The sequence below is a fragment of the Elephantulus edwardii genome, unplaced genomic scaffold (assembly GCF_000299155.1).
Source record: "Elephantulus edwardii isolate Elephantulus edwardi_28Jun2011 unplaced genomic scaffold, EleEdw1.0 scaffold00404, whole genome shotgun sequence".
In the NCBI taxonomy this organism is placed as follows: domain Eukaryota; kingdom Metazoa; phylum Chordata; class Mammalia; order Macroscelidea; family Macroscelididae; genus Elephantulus; species Elephantulus edwardii.
In genome coordinates this window covers 116,175-135,769 of record NW_006400154.1, presented here as the reverse complement: position 1 = coordinate 135,769, position 19,595 = coordinate 116,175, and the positions used below count along the sequence as shown (strand labels likewise).

The 19,595-nt window shown below is 38.6% G+C and overlaps 2 pseudogenes; both read right to left on the bottom strand.

Moving 5' to 3' along the window:
• Positions 1–1,937, bottom strand: part of LOC102844748 — a 41,979-nt pseudogene extending 40,042 nt beyond the window's left edge.
• A 5,647-nt stretch (positions 1,938–7,584) lies between these two features.
• LOC102844337 lies at positions 7,585–15,542 on the bottom strand (annotated as a pseudogene).
• Positions 15,543–19,595: the final 4,053 nt, after the last annotated feature.

Here is a 19,595-nt window from a genome sequence, read left to right as displayed (position 1 = left end):
AGTTCAAAATTGGGAGGGTGTACACCAGGGATGTGTCCTATCTCCATACCTTTTCAACCTGTATGCAGAGCAGATTATCTGAGAGGCTGGGCTCTATGTGGCATCAGGTTTGGTGGAAGATCCATCAACAACCTGTGTTACGCAGATGACACAACCCTGCTTGCTGAAACTGAGGAGGACCTAAAGCGCTTGCTGCAGAGGGTCAAGGACTGCAGACTTCAATATGGATTGAGGTTCAATGTCAAGAAGACAAAGATTCTCACCACAGGACCAATTGGCAGCATCAGGATGGATGGTGAAAAAACTGAGATTGTTCACAGCTTTAGTTTGCTTGGCTCCAACAGTCACCACTCTTGGCACCAGCAGCTAGGAAATTAAAAGACATATTGCAATGGGAACGTCTGCTGTTAGGGACCTCGCCAAAGTGCTGAAGAGCAATGGTGTCACTCTGGAGACTAATGTGCACCTGATACAGGCCATAGTCTTTGCAATCAGTTGTTATGCATCAGAGAGTTGAACAATGACAAGGGAGGATAGAAGGAAAATTGATGTCTTTGAGCTGTAGTGCTGGAGAAGAGTATTGTACGGACGGCTAAGAAAACAGATTCATCCTGGAGAGGGTTAAAGTGGGCTGCTCCTTGGAGGCAATGATCCTGAGGCTTCATCTGACACATTTTAGACATGTTGCAAGGAGGAACCAGTCCTTCGAAAGGGACATTATGCTTTGGAGGGTGGAGGGACAGCACAGGAGGTGAAGGCCCTCTAAGAGGTGGATTGATTCAGTGACTTGGGTGATTGGGATCGGGGGTGTCGGAGACAGCGAGATTAGCACAGGACAGAGCAAGGTTTAGAGACATTGTACATGAGGTCGCCGTGAGTCGCAGGCGACTAGACGACACGTAACAACAACAAGAAGAAGTCTCATAAGTCTCATGAAAGCAGTAATCCTCACCATTCTACCAATAATAAAATCATTAGAGATGGAGAAAAGATTGAACTTGTTAATGGCATTATTTTACCTGGATCCACAATGCTTATTTGTAAAAGCAGCATAGAAGTCAAAGGAATTGTAACATTGGGGAAATTTGTTCTTGGGACTTCTACAAATTATAAAGAGCAAAGGTATTAGATTAAAAACTCAGGCACACTTGGTCCATACCACAATATTTTTAATCGCTTCTTATGCATCAAATTAGACCACAAATAAGAATTTCAATTTCATTCAAGTATTTGAAAGTTGGACAGTGAAAAAGAATGACAGAAGAAGCAATGCCTTTGAATCCATTCTGTTCTTGTTGGTGAAAAATATTGAATACAGCCTGTACTGTCAGAAGAACAAATAAATGTCTTGGAAAAATATGTAACCAGAATACTCCTTAGAAACAAGGATGGTGCCATATTCTCCCATTTAGTTTGGACATATTCTCAGGAAGATCCAGCCTTTGGAGAGAGAAATCATCCTGGGAAAGGTAGAAGCTCACTAAAAGAAAGGAAGACCCTCAACTGATACATTGACACATTGACCACCACTATAGGCCTGAGAATGACATATAGAAGATGGTCCACAACAGGACATAGTTCATATCTGCTGTTTCTATGGTTGCTCTTATACGGGTGGTTAACCTGAGGGCACCTAACAAAACAACTTCAGGTATTTGTACAATTTTTTATAATACTTTGCTTTGCCTTCTGCTGTCCTTTGAAATGTTCTATCCAGCTTTTTTGAAAAAAAAAAAAAAAAGTCAGCTCTTCTACTCCATGTTTTCCTTCTTTTACTTTCTCAACATTCAAAAACAGTTAAGTTGGGAGGGGCAGGGCTGATACAATGTTCCTGCATTATCACCTGGGACTGGCTGGGCTCCATATACTCTCTGGTTCTCAGGAAGGGACTCAGAACTGAAACTGCAGAGGCTGAGCTGAAGCAGGAATGCAAACATCTTGACACAAGCCCTGCATGTAGTGCTGAACAATAGTACTCAGCTAAAGTTGAACAGAGAATGTTAATTTCCTTACTGCAGCCAGAAAATTTTCTATTATGAATAATATAGATACCAAGAACTAATTTCTCCTAACAAGAAAAGACTCAAAAAGCAGAGTGTAAAAACAGATCCTAAAATGAACTACAATCAACAAAACCATTTGTGGTTCTTGAGAAGAGAGCTTAAGAAGAAAAGTCAAATGAATAGAAAGAGCCTAAAAGCTTGCACAAACATGTATCAAATATGACAAGTATGCTGGCAGTAAAAAGTCAAAAGAACCAAAAACTAAATCAAAGGGCTCACTTAGTGGTGAAAAGAATGGTGTTTCTGTTGTTAGCACTGACATCTAACAAACCAGTGGAGAAGACAAGCACACAGTCAGATGATGTTATATTGGATAACTCAGTAGACATTTTGAAGAAATCTGAGGAAACAAAAGAGACAAATACAGCATATACTAGACTAGATGTTTCAGATCCAATGAATTCCATCTACATGGAGGAATTGGAAAAAAGGTAAGGTACACTTACCACAAAATATAGACACTTTTTGAATAAAAAATAAAAGAGAGATGGGGCTGTGCAGCCTTCTGTAGACTATGAATATCATGAGTGAGGAAGCAATCACTGGGAACTTGAAAACCAAAGCCTGAGTTGGACAGGCACTGTGGAGGAAGTCAGTGAGGGGCAAGCCAGAGAAAAGAAGCTAAAGATATGTTGCAAAGATCATGAAATGATCTCAGTTGAGTTCAGAGTAAAACAGGTAAGGATGGACAATCACCATTACCTGAACCTGGAGAAAAAAAACAAAGCTTGTGAGTGAATCAGAACTAATTGATGAAATTTCAGAAGACTGAACAATCTGAAAGTTTTTATTCACCATCCCAAGAACATGGACACAACCCAAATGTCCAATCACAATCAAATTAATCAGAAATATATGGTACTTTCACACATGGAATACCCACAGAATGTAGGAGCAATAACTTTGAAAATTACTACCTAACTTAGAAGGGACTGGAGAGCATTATGCTAAGTGAGCTAACTCTGTAATATAAGGACAAATACTGTATAAGATCATTATTGTAGAAATAGATAACCAGTAAAACATGTATGAGGATATAAGAGGGGTAGGGAAAGAGCAGAGAGTTGTGGTTGGGCAGAGGGGTAATTATAGGGTAACACAATTTAATGAGTGGAGGGTGGGGTGGGTTAAGGAAATCTAGGGGAAATCTAGGGGGAAAGATCTAGTGTGAAAAACAATGTATACAAACTTTGTAAGTAAACTTTTTAAGCATAAAAGAAAATATTATTAAAAAATAAAAAAGTAAAGGAAACCATAAAAGTCAACTAAAAGAAGTAAAAGAATCTGAGATCTCCACCGAAGCACTGTGGATGTGACTGTGACTCAAATCTCAGTGTGCAGTATTCAGTCAGTGCTCAAGTCTGCACCACTCAGAAGAGCTACCTAGAATGGTATGATGCCAGATGATGTTATGAAAATCTTGTCTGGCAGCCTAGAAAAAAGAGAGGCTGACCTGGATCACAGAAAACCTGTTATGGATAAAATCAAAGAGAACACCAAAAGAGATGACCATGAAAAGCATGGTGAAATAGAAGAAACAATGTCACCTGATTAGAGATTTGAAGAGACCAAGATGGAAAACCTCCTGTGGCTGATAGAGCCCAAGCAAGAGCACCCATCCATGAGTGATGGACGTAAAACCACTTCAAATCTTACATTGGAAGATGTCAAATTGGTTGCTGTAACTTCTGATGTAGTTTGGAAACTGCAGCTTCAACTGCTCATTCTACATAACCTCCCCTAAGGCGTCACCTTTCTGACAGCATAGGACAAAGATAGACTGACTCAGATGAGAACAAACCAGTGGAGGACAAAGCAAATGAGAAAGCAAAGGCTGAGTATCCTGACAAGCTAACAGAAAGAGATGACACTGTCTCACCTGAATGCAGGTATCCCTTGATAATGATGATGAGAGTAAACTAGGGAAGCCTATAAAGAAACCTGCAGATGGCCAAGACCTCGTTGATGTCTTCTCAGGAGAATTCGACTGTCCTCTGACTGAAGAAATGCCACAGAAAACCACCAAGAAGGGCAAAGGCAGGAAGACTGATTTCAGTCTCAAAACACTCAAGAATGAGGGGGGAAAAAAACCAAAGGAACTGGCAAACACAAAGGAGGGAACTGTCAAGTAAAAATGGAGTGATAGAAAAGCAAATTAAAATCCCAGTATTTGGTATGTGCATACAAATTCTTCAGCTGGTGAATGATGAGTTTTGAAGAACAAGACTTTAAACAATAAACCATTTCCTCGGTGGCTTCTAGACTGTTAATTGTTAAATCTATTTTTTCAATAACATTTTTATAGTGGTTTACTTACAAAGTGTGTATACATTGTTTTTCAAACTGGATCTTTTCCATTTATTTGACCCATTCCTACCTCCACCCATCAGATAGTGCGACCCTATGATCAGCCCCCTGCTCATCTCCAAACTTCTGCTCCTACCCTCTCCCTCTCCCTTGGATCCTCATACACATTTTGCTAGTTATCTTTCTATTTCTACAATAATGGTCTAATTCAGTATTTCTCCTTGAGGGACTGGGTTCACATAGCATAATGCTCTCTAGTATCTCCCAAGTTAGGTAATAATTTTCAAAATCATTGCTCCTGCATGTTGCATAGTCATCATGTGAATGTACCATAATTTCACAATCCATTAGATTGTAGTCTGACATTTGGGCTGTTCCATGTTCTTGTGAAAGTGAATAGCGCTGCTATGAACACTGGTACACAAATCTCCTTCTGTACCTCAGTTCTAATTTTCTCAGGGTATATTCTAAACGATGGAACAGCTGGGTCATATGGAATTTCTATGTTCAGCTTTATAAGGAAAAACCAAACTACTTTTCAGAATGATGGTACCATTTTACAGTCCTACCAACAGTATATGAGAGTTCCTATCTCTCCACATCCTCTCCAACATTTAATACTTGCTGTCCTGTTAAATTTTGTCACTGCTACTAGAGTGAGATGATATCTCGTTGATGACAAGCACACAGACCAAAGGAATATAATTGAGAACCCAGAAATTGACCCAGCTGTCTACAGACAACTGATATCTGACAAGAAAATAAAACCTATCAAATGGGGAAATGACATCTTCAACATATGGTACTGGCAAAACCAGACTGCTACTTGCAAAATTGAAACAGGATCTACAATCTTACATTACACACACTAAAAAACAATTCAAGGTAGATCTGAGACTTAGGTATAAAGCCTAAAACCATAAGGATCATCAGAAACAAACTGAGGTCAAGCTTAGAAAACCTAGTCTATGGTATAAAGAGACTGCCAAAAACAACCAGAAAAGCACAATCTGAAGAGGATAAAATTGGTGAATGGAACCTTCTAAAGACTAAATCCCTGTGCACATAAAAAAAATGAAAAAAACCCACAAAACCAAAGCAACTTTTCCCAACAGAGTGAAAAGAAACCATACAGACTAGAAAAAAACTAAAACAAACAAACAAACCAAAAAACAAAAAAAAAAAAACCAAACAATACAAAACAAAACACAAACCATTTGGCAATACCATTTCACACAAGGGTCTCATATCAAAAGTTACAAACTACTACAGGGCCTCCACAGGAAAAAGACTTATTAACCAATTACCAAATCGATTAAAGACTTGAAAGATTTTGTACAGAGGCACGGTATAACAAGGTGGAAGAGTTGTTGTTGTTGTAAGTAATAAAATCTAATACGTACATATTAAAGCAAAAAAGTCAAGTTGGACAATGTTTATAAGGACTATTAAGGTATTAATGGTGTTGAATGGTGTGCAGTTTTGACAAAGGGTCTGACTAACTCATAGATTGATGAAAAACACATAGAACAAACTTCTTGGAGGAAATGCAACCAGGGTACTCCTTAGAGACAAGTTTGGTGAACTTTGTCTCATGTATCTTGCTTGTTCTCCAGAGCATATGTTTCAAGGTGGATGTTTTCAGGAGAGTCCAGTCCTTAGAGGAAAATCATATTGAGAAAAGTAGAGCATCAGAGAAAGCGAGGAAGACCTCAATAAGAAGTATTGAAGTAGTGACTATAACAAAGGGTTTAAGCATGGCAGAGATAGTGAAGATGGTGCTAGATACAGCAACATCCTTAGAGTCTGTTCATTGAATTGCTATGAAGTTATGACTGAACAGCACATAGAATTAACAACATGAAAGAGCAAACATTACAATTTCTTCTGACATGCAGGATGGTGCTTTCTTTATGTCCTTCTTATCCTCCTTTTACTTTCTTCATGTATTATTCTAAAACTTGCATAGTCTTTACTTGTTTGAGCTAGTTTCCATTAATTATACAATATTTTAAGTATGTTGTTGTTATGTGCCACTGTGTCATCTGCAACTCATAGGGATCCTATGTACAATAGCCCTAAATGCTGCTCTATCCTGTGCCAGGCTTACTGTTTCTGACACACCTACCCCCATTAGCCAAGTTACTGGATCAATTCATTTCATCAAGGGTCCTCCTATCTTGTGCTGTCCCTCCACCCTCCTAAGCATGATGTCCCTCTCCTAGTACAGATCTCGCCTTGCAACATGTCTAAAGTATATTTCAGAATCCTTGCCTCCAAGGAGCTTTCTAGTCTCACTCTCCCTAGAATGAAACTGCTTGTTCTTCTAGCAGTGATTGGTATATACAATCATCTTCTCTAGCACCACAGCTCAAAGGCATCAATTTTCCTTCTATCATCTGGAGTCATTGTCCAGCTTTCTGATGCATAGCAAGTAAATGCAAAGACTATGGCCTGGATCAGATGCACCTTAAGAATACTTATAAATGAATTCAAACATCAATTTTGTTTTAATATAAATAATTAAAATATGTATATATTCAGCCTTGAAAATACAAATGCAGAACCTCTAAACATATGTATGTTCTAGAGTTCTGAGTACCACATCTAAATTGGAAGTTGTATAATTTTCTCTCAAATCCGTTTTATTGACCTTATCTCAAAGAATGCAGTAACCTATTATACCCTTTTTTCTGCATTGGTACCTCTTAAAATCTGATTTTAGGCACAGTTTTGGTGTTTTTTAAAGGAAAAATGTGTTAAAAAATTTATTATTATTTTTACCCCTCCTAAGAAATTCATACATAGAGAAAAGAGGCAAAGAGAGAGAGATGGTATTTATGTTAAAGCAGTCAAATGTAGGTAAATAATTTGTCACAACTTGGTGTGTGTGTGTGTGTGGGGGGGTATTTGCAAAAGAACAAATCTATACTACCACTAAGTATTACCTTCCTCAAAAGATATCACCTGGATTTAGAAAATGTAACTCATAATGGCTGGGAGGTATATAGGGTAAAAAATAAGAAAGTGATTCCCTTTAGAGAGGTGGAATGAAGGATGCTGTCAGGCAGCACATGGGCTGTGCACTAAGAAGTCAGTGCACCAGGAAGAAAAGACACATCATATAGATGATCGCTTTAATTAGGAAATTCGAAGGGGAGTACCTGTCCCAACTTTGTGAAAGGAGGGGGCAATCTTGTCCTTCAGATTTGCATCATCCATGGAAGTAGAGCTGGCTCTTCAGTTCCACCATTCCATCACCAGAGCCTCTGATACTCTCATCCTCATTGTAGACACACTCGCTACTTCCGAGGCCTTCCTCATCCAGGTTTTTATCCAGAACTTGACCTTTAGGCATTACCACAGTTCTCTGGAGATGATAAAAGTGCTTAATTTTATCAGTAATTTGATTGACTACCACTTCAGAGCCCTTTCTTGTCAGTTCATGAAGATTGAACTAATTTTTTATCCCATTCCTTACTACCATTTGGCTGTACCTTTCTACAAGTTCCTGTCTATTCCAGCAAAGGGTGTCATTTTTGGCCATTGGGCTGTGGCTGAAATATAACCTGGCAAAACACTGTAGAAGCTGATGAAAGATTTCAACTTTTGAATAAGTTTTCTTCAAACAAATAAAGTTTCCTCATGTTCAACTTTTAATACTTTCTTGTCAAGAATTCTTGTTATGTGCCGTTTAGTCACCTGTGATTTATAGTAACTATTTGTATGTTAGATCTGAACGCTGCCTTGCTCTGCAATAATCTCATTGTCTCCAGCAGACCTAATCCCATTTCTCCAGTGACTGAGCCAATTCATCTTACCTCGGTCTTCCTCTCCTGTGCTGTATCTTTACAAGCATGTCCTTCTCTATGAACAGGTCCTTCCTGGCCCCCAGGGAGCAGTTTCGTTTCACCTATCCAGGCCAGATCTACTTGTTCTCCTGGCAGTCCATGATGTGTTCAACACTCTTCTCCAGTGCCACAACTTAAAGTCATCGATCCTTCTATTGTCTTTAGTTATTGTCCAGCTCTCTGATGCATAGAATGTAACTACAAAGGTGGCCTGCATCCTGCACACCTTAGTGTCTACACTGATATTACTTTCCAGGACTCTCGAGAGGTCCCAATGTAATTTGTTTTCTGATTTCATGACTTTTGGTGTTGATTGTGGACCCAAGCAAGCTGCAGTTGTTAACAATCTCAGTCACTTCTCTTTCTATCCTGAAGCTGCCAATTGGCCCAGTGGTGAGAATTTTTGGTTTTTATTTCAGGATAATAAGCAGATCTATATTGGCATTGTTGACAGTGAGGATATAACTTACCAATAGTGGTGGTCAGCTTTCCTTCATTATTTTGGACATACTGGATGGGATCATGAGTCTGTGAGAAGAAAACAAAAAGGTCATTCTCCATACGATAGATTCTATACATGACATTCTCCAGCTCTTTGAGAGACAAGATATATTCCTTCCAGTACTTGTCAATTTCCACTATATCTACCGTGCAGCCTTGTTGATCACTTCAATCCTGAGATACAAGGCCTGAAGGAAGAAGATCAAATGACTTGTAGTGACTTGGAAAGCTGGGTCATAATGAGTTTGGGGAAATCCCAAAGACTTTCAGGACATGTCTTGTCTCTCTGAGGCACTCATTGGTGTTCAAGGCTGACTCAGGCAGGCCAAGATTCATCAACTGGGTGTAGATGACTGGAAACAGGTTTCCAAATAGCTTGTTGACCATGCTATTTGCATTGATGTCAGAGCTGAGGATGTAAAGAGACACACCTATGAAAAATTCACCCACAAACTCCAAAGCTTGTGGAGTCAGGCTTAGGTAGTTGTTCAGTTGCTCTTGAACAATTACAATTGGTGTAGTTCTTGCTTTGGCGAACAAAAGATTCAAAGGCCTAGGCCATGCAGTGAGGGCGACAAGTTTGATGCAGGGTCAAGAATACCAGGCACAGTTTTGGTTTTTTTAAATTGTCTTTTATAAATTTTAATGAGCATTTACAGAAATTTTGGATTTCCATTCATTTATTGTTGCATTTTTCTCCCTGTCCGTCCCTTCCCCCAGTTCGCTCCTCTCTCTGAAAAATAAAAGAAAAATTCCTTCATTGGTATACAGTCCTCCCCCCTCACCCCCAGGGCACTCCACTATGCAGCCTTCACTCTGGACTCCCATTATTGCCATAATAACCACTCATACATTGCTTTAAAACTGTTCTCTCCCTCATCTGTTTCAATGCAGTATACACAATTTATCCAATTTTTCTCAGTCTCACACCAACTCTGATGTCAGTCCTGTTCTACAACAGTGGAACTATGTAGTATTTTTCTTTTTGTGACTGAGATACTTCACTCAGCATAATGGACATTTCTCTGCTGGGTCTTTTTCCTCACCCTCTTTTGAACTAACAATTACTCTCTACTCTCATTTCAAGCAATGTCCTCCTTCAATGAGATTTTTTATTTGTTTTTATTTCTCTTTTTTATACACAACTGTAAAATGAAGAATGATGCAAGGTGAGATGTTCTTCAATGGAAGATAGGAGTGGAGAATATTGCTCATGAATATGAATTCATTCGAGCACACACACACACACACACACACACACAATCCCTCAGCCCCAATTTGCCAGGGAAAATCACTCCATTTTCAAATGATGATTCACTATACAAGTAGTTACATACTGCTGTATTAATGTTCCTCATGGTGGTCTTTCAGAGTGATTATCCATTCTTATTCTCTGCATACACCATTTAGTTTATGTCCTGTCTTTGAGTCTAAACAATACTTTTACCATTTTTCTGTCTGCTGATGTCTGAACTATGATATGAATGAGGGGTTTTCTTTTCTTATTATACAGAAAATAGCTTTAGAAAGCATTATTCTTTAATATTCTTGTTGAGTGCTTTAGTCAACTCTTAGTGACCCTCTATGATGGAGTAGAACTGCTCCCATAGGGTGTCAAAATATTTAATCTTTATAGGTGTTCATGGTCAGTTATTTTAGCCCATGGAGCCATTGATGAGTTTGAATCACCAACTTTTGAGTTAGTAGATGAATGTTAAATCATTGTATCACTGGAGCTTCTATACCCTATATTAACTATATTCACCTTGAAAATTTCTCCTCAATTTATTTCTGTCAACTTAGGTTTGAAGGAAAATTCTTGAGGCCTGCCACAATTACTTTCTAAACAGGCAGACCAGAGTCCACTAACTACATAAATTAGGGGAAAAGAAAACATATATGGAGAAATGTGAATATCTCAAAAATAAAAGTAATCTGACCATTTAAAAAATGTCCTTATAAAGAACTCTTGGCACTCTCTATTGAATTATTTGCTATTTGAAAAATCCAACAACTTAGAGATGCAGATTATGGGCTGGAAGGCAGATATCATTAGGAAGATGAATGAGTATAATCTTTTCTCTCTCCACCTTAAATCATTGGGAAGCAAAAAGCTATGCATCAGTTTAGAAGTAAAAGCCACAACTGACCTCTGAAATTTACTTCCTTGCATAGATAAAATGCTTACAAAGTAAAGTTACTAGTAAGAAGCTTGAAATCATAGGATTGAATTTAGAATACTTTAAAGTGAATTTTATTGTTTGCATTTTGCATTTAATTTGTTCCTTTAATTCAAATTCAAAAATCTGTCCAGCACAGCAAACTGTTTAGTGTATTTCTCCAAAATAGGGTTGATTCTTCTATACAGATTCTCATTATTTGTGAAATAGACATCTAATTTGCATGATTAGTGTATTTGTAGCTGTAGAAAACAAAACTATTATTTTATTATTATCATATTTGTACACATACACACACACACACACACACACACAGAGTCTGGGGTGATTTCCAGGCTGGAAAGATGAGCAGAACAGCTGGATTCTGCTAAAGTGTGTTGTGTGGTTTGGAGTTGAGACTAGGGTGTGGCTTTTGTTCACAATAGGGCATGAGTTGATTGGATTTGGCCTTGTATTTAAAAAGGCTTTTGAGCCCTCAGGCCTGCACGCTTCCAGCCTGGTTTTTGTGGATCTCTCGAATAAAACAGGGTTTGAAGCAGAAGTGGCATTCACTTCCAAAATAAGCTTGCCTCTGGAAACTCTACAAACTTCTAGAAAAGATGACACTTTTGTGTTCAATACTTTCATTCATAGGGGTCATCTATGACTCAACAGCACTTAACAACAAATAGATAGATGATAGATAGATGTTGTTGTGTTGTTATGTGCCATCGAGTCGCTTGCGACTCATAGTGACCCTATGCACAACAGCCCTAAACTCCGCTCTGTCCTGTACCAATCGCACCGTCTCTGACACTCCCATCCCAATTATCCCAGTCACTGAATCAATCCACCTCATAGAGGGCCTTCCCCTCCTGCACTGTCCCTCTCATACCCTCTCAAGCATGATATCCTTCACCAAGGACCAGTCTCTCCTCACAACATGTCCAAAGTATGTTAGACGGAGCCTCAGAATCCTTGCCTCCAAGGAGCCACCCGGTTTAATCCTTTCCAGGACAAATCTGTTTGTTTTCCTAGCAGTCCATGTCATTCTCAATACTCTTCTCCAGCACCACAGGTCAAAGGCATCAATTCTCCTTCTATCCTCCTTGGTGATAGATAGATAGATAGATAGATAGATAGATAGATAGATAGATAGATAGATAAAATATGAGTGCATTTGAGATGGCTAGATTGGCACAGGATAGAACGGCGTTTAGAGCTCTTGTACATACAGTTGCTATCAGTTGCAAGCGACTTGATGGCACATCACAACAAACAACATATATACATAAATATTATTGTTGTTGTTATTATGTGCTGTCGAGTCATCTTACTCACAGCAACCCTCTGTACAATAGGTCTGAAGTCTGCTCTGTCCTGAGACAGTCTCTCTGACTCCAACACACCTGCCACATTGCCCCAGCTACTGTAACAATCCATCTCATCCAGGGTTTTCCTTTCCTGCACCGTCCCTCCACCCTTTCAAGCAAGATGTCCCTCTCCAAGGACCTGTCCCTCCTGTTCACGTGTCTAACGTATGTGAGTTGGAGCTTCAAGATCCTAGTTTCCAAGGAGAAAATTGATTTCCCAAATAGACTTGTTTCCTAGGTGGTCCTTGATATCTTCAAGATTCCTCTCAAGCACTACAACTCAAAGGCATTGATTTTTCTTTTGTCATCCTTAGTCCCTTTCCAGCTCTCTGATGTATAAACAATGGTGAAGTGCACGCTTCGGCAGCACATATACTAAAATTGAAACGATACAGAGAAGATTAGCATGGCCCCTGCGCAAGGATGACATGCAAATTCGTGAAGCGTTCCATATTTAAAAAACAAACAAACAAAAAAAACAATGGTGAAGACCATGGTTTATATATACAGTCGGGACCTACTGCTAGATGATCCTCCAGTGGGTTTTCAAAGGCACTGAAGTGAAAAGGAGTTGAAGGGCAATATTTCTCCAGTAAAAAAACTGGTGGATTCAAACCAAATAACTCATGTTTGTTGTTACTGTGTGCCATTGAGTCGCATGCAACTCATAATGACCCTATGTACAACAGCCCTGAAACCTGCTCTGTCTTGTCCCAACTTCACTGTCTCTGATACACCTACCATCTTTACCCCAGTCACTGTATCAATCCATCTCATTGATGGTCTCCTTCTCTTTCTCTGTCCCTCCACCCCTCCAAAAAAGATGTCTGTCTCCAAGGACAGGGCCTTTTTACAACATGCCCAAAAGTATATCAGATGAAGCCTGAGAACCCTTGCCTCAAAGACGCAGGCTGGCTTCACCCTCTGTAAGATGACCCTGTTTGTTCTCCTAGCAGTCCATGGTATGTATAGTCAACAGCACTACAGCTCAAAAGCATCAATCCCTTTGTTTTGTTTCATCCCTGGTCATTATCCAGCTTTCTGACGCACAACAAACAATTGCAAAAGTCTATGGCTTGGATCAAGTATACCTTAGTCTCCAGAATGATGTCTTTGGTCTTCAGTATTCTGGAGAGGTCCTTGACATCTGTCTTTCCAAATGTAATTTGTCTCTTGATTTACTGGCTGCTGGTACCAAGAGTGTTGATGGTGGAGCCAAGCAAATTAATGCTGTTTACAATCTCAATCTCTCATCATCCATTTACAGCCCAGTTCCTTACCATTAATCCACCACACACACACACACACACACACACACACACACACGTGTGTGTGTATGTGCATGTAATTTCCATACCTTCTCAATGTATATGCAGAACATATCAGGAGGTAGTGCTCTATGAGAAGGAATGTGGTATCAGGACTGGGGAAAAACTCATCAAACACCCTGCATTATGCAGATGACACTACCTTGATTGCTGAAACTGAAACCGAAGAGGGAAGTGGTATATATATGTATACACACACACGCATACATACACACAAATGCATATACACATATATGTGTGTACATGTATGCATGCATAGGTATATGTATATGCATATGTATATGTATATGCATATGTATATGTATATGTATATGTATATGCATATGTATATGTATATATAGTTGTTGTTAAGTGCTGTAGAGCACCCTATGAACCATAGTGACTCTATGAATGAAAATCTTGAACACAAAATTCTTATTTTTTTCCAATTTTATAGAGTTTCCAGAGGTAGGCTTTCTTTAGAAGTGGATGCCACTCCTGCTTCCAAGCCTATTTTACTTGGAAGGGCGACAAAAACTAGTCAAGAAGGTACATGCACGACACACACACACCCCCATACACACACACTACATGTTGTTATGTGCCATCAAGTCACTTGAGACTCAGAGCAACCCTATGTGCAACAGCAGCTCTATACCCTGATCTTTCCTGTGTCAATTTTACTGCCTCTGACACACCTGCTCCCATTATCCCAGTCACTGAATCAATCCATCTCAGGATCTTTCTCTCTTGCACAATCCCTTCACTCTCTCTGCATGATGTCCTTCTCCAAGGACTAGAACCTCCTTGCAACATGTCCATTGTATGTCAAATGAAGCTTCAGAATCCTTGCCTCCAAGGAAAAGCCTGGTTTCACCCTCTCTAGGACAAATTTGTTTTTTCTCCTATCTGTCCATTTTCTATTCAATACTCTTCTCCAGCACCACAGCTCAAAGGAATCAATTATCTTTCTATTCTCTTTAGTCATTGTTCAGCTTTTTGAGTCATTGAAAGTCATTTCAAGACCATGGCCTGAATCAGGTACGCCTTAGTCTCTAGACTGACATCATTGCTCTTCTGTGCTTTGGAGAGGTCTTCTGACAGTTGACTTTCCCAATTCAATTAGTTTTACAATTTCCTGGCTGCTGGTACCCAGAGTGTTGATTATCCATCCAAGCAAACTGAAGCTGTTAACCATCTCAATCTCTTCTTTGTCTATCATGATGCTGCGAATTGGTCGTTGTGAGAAACTTTTTTTTTATTGAGTTTCAATCCATATTTAAGGCTGTAGTCCTTGACCTTCTGTGCAAGCACTTCAGGTCCTCTTCAATTTCAGCAAGCTGGTTTGTGTCATCTGCCTAACACAGATTGTTAAGGAATATTTCTCCAATCCTCATGCCATATTTGTCCTCATACAGCCCACCTTCCTGGATAATCTGTTCTGTATGTAGACTGAAAATGTACAGAGAATGGACACATCCCTGATGTATACACTTTCCAGTTTTGAACCATGCAGTGTTTCCTTGCTCTGTTTTGAAAGCTCGCTCCTGGTCTAACCTGTTTCTGGAAACTCTATGAACTTTGATAAATGATGGTAGTTGTAGAGGGGTTTCAGACCTTTTGTTCATAGGGTTGCTATGAGTCATGCTTGACTAGAAGACAACAACCACCACCATATATTTATACACATATATACATACATGTATACATACGTATATGTACATATGTGTATATTTATATATGTATGTATGCATGTATATGTATATTTGGAAACAGGAGTGGTATATACTTGCTAACTGACATGCCTCTGGAAACTATGATCTTTGATAAATGGCAATAGTTATAAAAAAGACTTCAAGCCTTTTTTTATCATAGGGTCTCTATGAGTTGTGTTTGACTCAAGGGCAATCAACAGCTTATCTGTGTGTATATACTGTATATGTTGTAGCTATTAAGTTTTGTCAAGTCACAACTTACCCATAGCTGACCATCCAGAGGGCTTTCAGATGCAGTAAATCACAAGGGAGAGTTTGCCTATGCTTCTCCCATGGAACTGCTTGTGAACTTGAACTATGTGCCATTGGGATTGCAGCAGAGCTTAGTTTCATTAGGCCACCCGACTTGACACACACAAGAATACACACATATTATTATTGTTTTGTGAACATAGAGTCAACCAAGCTCACTCATACTAGAGCTTATACATGTATATGTACATGCACATGTTTTTGTTATATGAACATTGAGTTGACTACAATTCATAGCAACCCTATGAACAATGTCTCTAAACTTTGCTCTATCCTGTGCCACTCTCACCTTAACTGATACACCTGACCCTATTGTTACAGTCACTATATCAATCCATCTCATTCAAGATCTCCCTGTCCCACACTGACCCTCTACCCTTCTAGTTATGATGTCCTTCTCCAAGGACAAGTCCCTCCTGAAAACATACCCAAAATATATGAGGCAGAGTTTAAAAGTCCTTACCTCCAAGAAGCAGCCATTCTGGTTTTACCCTCTTCAGGACAGACCTATTTATTCTCTTGGTGGTCCATGGTATGCTCAAGAGTCTTCTCCAGCACAACTCAAAGGCATTGATTTTTTTAAAATTTTTCTTCTGTCTTCTTTAGTCACTGTCCAGCTATCAGAAGCATAGCAAGTGAATGAAAAGACCATGGCCTGGATCAGGCACAGCTTAGTCTCCAGACAGACATCATTGCTCTTTAGCATTCTGGAGAGGTCACTAACAACTGATTTTCTCAATGCATTTCATCTTTTGACTTCTTGAGTGCTGGTGGCAAGGGTGCTGATAGTAGATTCAAACAACATATAATCTTTAAGACCTTCAATCTTTTCTCTATCTTTCATAACACTGCCTACTAACCAGATGACAAATATTTTTATTTTCTGGATGTTTAGATGTTTTATTGAAGGATGAATTCTTTGGTTCTATATAGCAAAAGTTTCAGTTCCTCTATACTTTGGCAAGCAAAGTTGTGCCATCTGCATAATGCAGGTTGTTGATGAGTCCTTTCTTGACTCTGAATCATGTAGTGTTCTGTTGTTCTATCTGGATTACAGCTTCTTGATGTAGGTATAGGTTTTGCATGAGCACAAGCAAGTGTTCTGGAATTCCCATGCTTTCCAAATGTTAGTCACAGTTTGTTGTTAACCACGCAGTCAAATATCTTTGCATAGTCGATAAAACACAATTAGACATACTTCTAGTAGCCTCTGCTTTCAGCCAAGATTCATCTGACATTGGAAATGATATTCCTAGTGCTTCTTCTATACTCAGTGTGTATTTCTGAAAGTCCTCTCTCAATGTACTATTTAAGTCAGTTTTTTTTAATAATCCTCAGCACAATTTTCCTTGCATGTGATGTTAGTGATGTTATTCCATTATTTCCACATTCTGTTGGATAACTTTTCATAGGAATCAGAATAATTATATATTTCTTTCAGTCATTTGGCCAGGTAGCTGTCCTCTAGATTTGATTTCTTGTCACAACCTGGTGAACATGTCTACATCTAACATCAACTGGTAATCCATCAATGTTTTTCCTCTGTTGTTATTTTTAGCCACTTGTCAGCCATTTCTTTTTGATACAGTAACTTTGTGTATTCTTTCCATCTGCTTTTCATGCTGCTGTAACATTCAAGATTTTGCTCAAAGAATCTTTAAATATGGCAGCTCAAGGCTTGAATTTATTCTTCAGTTCCCCTAGCTTGAGAAATATCAAGTGAATTCTTGATTTTTATTTTCTGACTCCAACTCTTTGCACATTTTATTGTACTACCTTGCTTTATCTTTATGTGCTGCCCTTTGAATTATTCTTTTCAACTCTTTAATGTCTTCATTTCTCCACTTTATTTTGGCTTCTCAGCATTGTGGTACAATATTCAGTCTCTTCTGACACCAGTGTAAGCCAGGAAATTTGGAAGACCGCTGTTTGGCCAATAGATTGGAAGAGGTCCATACTTTTCCCCATTCCCAAGAAAAATGATACAACAGAATATGGAAAATAACAATATCCTTCATGTCATATGCAAGCAAAATACTGCTGAAGATCATTCAAAAATGGCTATAACAGTACAAAGACAGGGGAACTTCCAAAAGTTCAAGCAGGATTTAGAAGAGGATGTCACAGCAGGGATATCATTACTTATGCCAGATGGATCCTGGATAAAAGTAAAGAATACCCAAAGAATATATATTTATGCTTTATTTACTACACAAAGACATTTTAATGTGAGTGTCATAACAAGTTGTGGCTGACTTTGAGAAGACTGGGAGTCTCAGAGCACTTAACTGCACACATAGATAACCTATACTTGAACCTAGAGGCTGTTGTGTGAACAGAGTGGGGGAAAACTGCATGGCTTAAAATTAGTAAGAGTATGCATCAGAATTGTATTTATTCTCCATTCCTAATCAATCTTTATGCTGAGTAAATTATTTGAGAAGTAGGAATCTATGAAGAACAATGTGGCATTAAGATTAGAGAAAGACTCATTAATAACCTGTGTTATGCAGATAATGCAACCTTGCTTGCTGAGAGTGAAGAAGACTCGACACACTTGTTGCAGAAAATCAAAGAATACAGCCTTCAATATAGATTACATTTCAAGGTCAAGAAAACAAAAATTACTACTGCTAGACCAATAAACAACATCATGATAGATAGAGAAAAGACTGACACTGTCAACAACTTCATCTTATTTGGATCCACAATCAAAACTGTTGGGACCAGCAATGAGGAAATCAGGAGATGAATGGCACTGTGAAAGTCTTCAGTTAGGGACCTCTCCAAATTATTGAAGGGCGAGGATGTCAGGTTGATGACTAAGTTGTGTCTGAATCAGGTTATGATCTTTCTGATCACTTGCTGGGCATCTGAGAGCTGGAGAACCAACAAGGATGACAAAAGAAAACTTTATGCCTTTGAATTGTGTAGTTGGAGAAGAGTACTGAATATCCCAAACACTGTCAAAACAACAGACAAATACATCTTGGAGAAAGTACAGCCAGAGTGATTCTTTCAGGCAGAGATGATAAAGCTTAATCTCATGTACTTCAGACATGTTATTAGGAGAGGATATCCCTTGGAGAGTGGCATCGTGCTTTAAAAGGTGGAGCATTGGCGAAAGAGAGGATGACCTTCATATCTGTAAAGATAATGGTTTATATCTTACTTTGATAAGTAAGGATTAAGATTTAAAGGCTTATGAGTGGTTATCTAAAGTGAAAATTTAGTCTTTACAAGCCTGGGGAGGTGGGGAACAGTTGGAAAAAAGTCATAGACCCATAGAAACCATAATTCCATGGTACTAATGGACTTTGAAATCAGAAGACTAAATTATGCTCAGTTATCATTGGTGACAGCTCTGTAAAGGATCGTAATATTGGGATCTGGGTATAAAGGAAGAATAATTTGGAATAAAATTTAAAATTACAGAAACCAGCAGACTTAATTTGTTTTGTAGAAGTTGGTGAGCCCTAGAGATTAGTTAGTTTTTACGTCTGGAATTGAAATTACTCCTGCTGTTCAACTTTCAGCCGAACAATAGATTGATCAATAAAGTGAGCAATGATAGTAGGGAGGTGATAATCCTTAGAATGATCAAACATTCAAATTTAAAAAAAGATAAGATTAGACCAGATATATAACTCAGAAGGTGATGGAAAAATAAATAACAAACATCATGGTACCAGATGACATATGGCATAATGATTTTAATCAATGTCATAAAATGACATATACTTAGAAGGTTGAATGAAAATTAAATCTGTTCTGTAAACATTCATTCAAATAACAATTATAATTTTAAAAAGAAATGTTGTTGTTGTTATGTGCCATTGAGTTGCCTAAGACTCATAGTGACCTAAATACAACAGCTCTAAACTTTGTTCTATCCTGAGCCAGTCTCCCTGTCTTTGTCACACGGACCCCATTATCCTAGTTACTATGTTAATCCATCTCCCCCCACCCTTCCAAATATCATTATCTTTCTCCAGGGACTGGTACCT